Consider the following 4476-nt stretch of genomic DNA (forward strand, 5'->3'; position numbering starts at 1 on the left):
AGCACCTCTCTCAATCATCATGATCCAAAGATTCCCAAGTGTCCTCCCAATGACATTTGCCAGCTCCTTCAGTACTCATGGATACATTCCATCAGAGTCGATGAACTTACATATATCCAGCTTTCTTTTATACCTTTTTAAACAAATCTACATGAAAAATATGATTTTTTATTCTCAAAGAGGTAGTGTGATTTACTTTTTCATTCTAGAACAAGAAAGACCCGTTTGAAACTTTTGTGACTTTTTTAACTCAAAAACTCTTTGTAGTCTCACATATCTCATAGGAACTGTTCTTTAGGTTAATGATACTCAAACTCTTAGCAGTCTGTAATCCAAGGCCTTGTTTTCGTACAGCAGACCTGTGTGATCTTGGCATGGTTTTACTGAGAAAATTGTTGTTTAAGGTGTGAGAATAAGTGAACTAAAAGCCATGCAAGATAAGCAAAATGAAAACCTAGACATGGAGTAGTTGTTGAGATCATGATAGCTGTTTACTGGTTCAAGAGGAGAAATGCTGGCATAAGAAGGTCTAAAACCTCAAGAGGGAAAAAAGAAGCAGAGGATGGAAGAGGCAATTCTCCACCTCTGTGGATCAGCCTTCCACTGCCAATTTATCAGTGTCTCTCATCAGGGAGCTGAGCATGCTAGTGTTCAACATAGTAGCTGAACAGCACACATATCTGCTCTGAATATTATTCAATAAATAATAGCTTAACACAGTAAAAGAGGCTTAAACACACCAGTCCCAGAGGATGTCTACAAAATCCTTATCTAGAGTCAGCTCCCTTGACATGAATTTTCTTTATGATGCTGCAGGTGGATTTTAGGAGATGAAGCTTCTCAAAGGAAGGAAATAATACGTTCCATGGGGGAAAATAGCAGAATCTTATATTCTTTTCATACTGTATAGCACAATGAGGAGATGCAGGCAAATGTCAAACTGACTCACTTTCAGTTTGGGTAGATAGATCAATATCTTTTTTCAAATTTCTCACTTTTCAATATTTCAAAAACTTCCCAAAATTTCCATTAAAACAATAATAAAATTTAAATTTTCACACACAGAAATACATTTTTACAGGTACTGCATGTTTTATGAAGATAAATTCGTGGAAAATATCAGGTTAAATTGCAGTTTCAACTCCATAGATTAAGAGTAGAAGTGGTTCTTTTAGTAAATAGATAGTGCATCAATACACCTTGCAGACAATGTAAAGTAATTCAAAAGTAGCTGTGGTATCATTCCACTAATAATGTGACTAATAATCAAGTGTTGATGTCATTGCACTTATTGAAACCTCCATTTAACTAAGTAGAACAGATTTCACAGCATTAAAATATATGAATGTATGTTTATGTATATATGTAAATTCAAAGTACATTGTATACACACTTCTCTATTTCTATGCCACTTGATATTCAGCTGGCATAACTGAGTGTAACACCATGCAATACTTTTTTTTTTTTTTTTTAGTTAACCTGTATCAGTTAAAAATTACTAGCAATCTGGCCTACTGAATGATCATTGACACTATTCTGCAAAGCATTTTAGTTTCGTTTACTCCATTTAAAGTGTTAATTTATTTTCTAGGTCTGTGCAGTATAAAGAGGAAAATGCATGACAGCTGATTTTGAACTGCAAAGCACAAAACCACGTAAGAAACAACAGTTCTTCCAAAAGTGACTCTCCTTTTCTTCTCATGATGATATTGAAAAAAAAAAAAGAAAAAAAAATCAGGAAGTAGAGAGAAAGTTATTGAGCTGTAACAATGTTACAGCTGAGAGAGATTTAACATGACCCAATTAATTTTATTTATCTTAACAAAGAACTGTGCTTGTTAACTTATTTTAAAAACAGTACTGAAGTCAGTCATGAGAGTTTTGTATAACTACTGCACTGTTCTGTACAGCTGCTGTATGAGACTGAAAGTATGCCGTATAAGTTTATCTCTCTGATGCCAAGCCAGCCTTTCATCTGCACAGGCAAGAGGTAGCAGCAGATCAGCTTTGGTTCCCGTCACCTTCAGACAAAGTCTCCTGTAGCACAAAACTTTCCTGCTGGGGGAACCTGTATCCTGTGGTTTCCTGCATGCAATAGGCTAGACTGGCAAAATCCCAGTACAGATGGAACTCCAACCAGCTGCATCAGCAGCATGCAGACAGGCAAGCACCTCACAGCCATGGGATGCCACCAGGAAGTATTTCTCCTTCACAGAGCTCCATGACATAATGGTACAAATCCACCCTGCAAAAAAAAAAAAAAAAAAAAAACAGACAAGTTGTTTTGTAAGGCTGAAATGAGTAGGCACAGCTAGTGTAAAAAATAATTTATTGCTGAACCTGTCATAAGGCATTTTATGAGCCATTACCTCAGAAGGATTTTATTGTGCTTCTGGGAAATGAGGAACTGGGGTTTGTAAGCTGCTCAGAGCTGCATGTGAAACACTGCCTTCTTGATTCTTGAAATCAAGATCAAGGTAGATTCTTGAAAGTCCAAACCGGAGGATAGCTCACTAAAACATAACTTGCTAAACTAGTAGATTAGCCTTTATATCGGTAAAGCAGTGCCCCAGGGAAACCCAAATGTTCTTTCGTTTTCTGTAAATAAATTGCATTGTTTGCATTAAACATTTTCCTGAATATAGCTTTCCTGTACTTGTGAAAAATAGTCACTTGTTATTACAAGAAAGAAATAATGAAGACTCACCGGTAGCTTTTTTTTTTTTTTTTTAACTCAGGAGAAATCTTAAATATCAAATACTTCCTAATTAAATCTTATTCATAGCCCTGGTTGACGGGCTGGAGAGGTCTGAAGAGTAAAATGATCTCAATGCACAAAGCGTAATACAATCTCACATTATTGGTATTCACAGTACAGTCTCGGATGACTCATGTAACCAGTTCACATACCTGGCACTAAGTTTTGCTCACAAAAGATGCCAGGTAGGGGGAAAAGCTGTTTCTCCCAGCTGGTGTTATACTGAAGCAGCAATGAACCTCTAGAGAATCCCTTCTTAGGGATAGGGACAAATGGTAGGACGAAATAATTTCTAAATTTTAAAGAGAAATCTCTTTTTGTCCCACTCAGTGAAGGGGAGAGGTGGTGGTCCTTGCTACCCCATACATTGACTCTGACCTTCTCCTAGGTCAACGGGGTGATACATTCTCCTCTGTGATCAGCCTTGGAGATGGAGACATTTAATGGAGTTGCCATGTAGGGCAGTTCTGTGGAGGGAGAGTTGGATCAGTGCTGAGGCAACACAAAAATATTATCAGTAAACCTTTCTACGTGGTCTGCTGCCTTACTGATAGATAGGTACCATCAAAGGCAAAAGCTGAAAAATTTCCATGATAACTGCAAAAGATACCTTTGGTGTGCCAGGTCTTCTCCCTGACAAATTCAAAGGTCCTCCTCCAAAGAATGGAGGTACCAAAGTGTTATTTTCACACTACTAGAAGAGTTTCTGTTCCTTTGACATATGAAATGGTTAAACCTCTGCTGTCAAAACATTCAGCCTAAGGCAAAGAACAATCATGGAAAATTTCAACCCAACCCGTTAATGTTTGGCAAAGCCATAACCAGCTTATAACAGAGGCTTGTAATTAGAGCGGGTCGGAACATTCTCAACTAAATGAAATTTCATAGAAATATGCTGTTTCATCCAAGCCAAGACATTTTTCAGAGACATATCTGTTTCCACAAAGTTTTTGTTGGGAAAGCTGAGAGAGAAAGCATGCTCACCCACTATACGTTGAGGATTAGGTCACTAGTTTGGGACGTGAGAGAGTACAGTTTAAGGCCTGACTCACAGTGGCCTGCAATAAAAATCTGTGCTCTTCATCAGAAAGAGTAGGTACAGAGCATCTGAAATGCCAAAGTATTGCCTTGGCTGGGTTACCTACAAGAAATGACACATCAAGAAAAACATGTTTTGATTATGACACTCAAGAGATTTTATGTCTTCAAGTGCCACACACAAGCATTGTAAATTAACCTAAAAGGGAGTTCCCATCTTCCAGATGTCTGTGTTCTAACAGGGAACATTAGAGAACATTTAAACATTTAAAGTTCCAATTATATTGACTCCAAATAAAATTATTAAATACGATTCCTTTCACATCAGAATACTTAGCAATAACCCTCTTAACAGACTGAGAAATAATATGTCAGTGTACTCACAAAAGCTTTGTACCCAATTTATTATGCAAGGTGTCAATATTAGGCCAAGGCCCAGTCAAAGCCCTCACAGGCCTCATATGTTCTGGAAAGGGAAGGTGGAAGAGCTCTTGTATGTCTTTAAAGTAGCATCTATTGGCAAAACACAAGCAAATCAGCTTCTCTCTGTACACGACTCCCTAAACTCTGCCACAGAACAGAACATACTGGCTGGGTATACATAGAAAAACAGAAAGAGACACAGTTCTGAGGGCTGCAAACGTAGAGAGGAAACAAACCCTGCAAACTCTTATCAGTAA

At 37.7% G+C, this 4476-nt stretch overlaps 1 long non-coding RNA gene across 1 annotated transcript; it reads right to left on the bottom strand.

Moving 5' to 3' along the window:
- Positions 1-734: 734 nt before the first annotated feature.
- LOC308187693 lies at positions 735-4094 on the bottom strand. The gene is made up of 3 exons (XR_013944868.1): positions 3743-4094; positions 3137-3225; positions 735-2245 (listed from the first exon to the last, which is right to left on the bottom strand). It is a non-coding gene; the product is annotated as an uncharacterized lncRNA (long non-coding RNA).
- Between the last annotated feature and the right edge of the window lie 382 nt (positions 4095-4476).

This window comes from Anser brachyrhynchus (genome assembly GCF_964034855.1).
Source record: "Anser brachyrhynchus genome assembly, chromosome: 1".
NCBI classification, from domain to species: Eukaryota; Metazoa; Chordata; class Aves; order Anseriformes; family Anatidae; genus Anser; species Anser brachyrhynchus.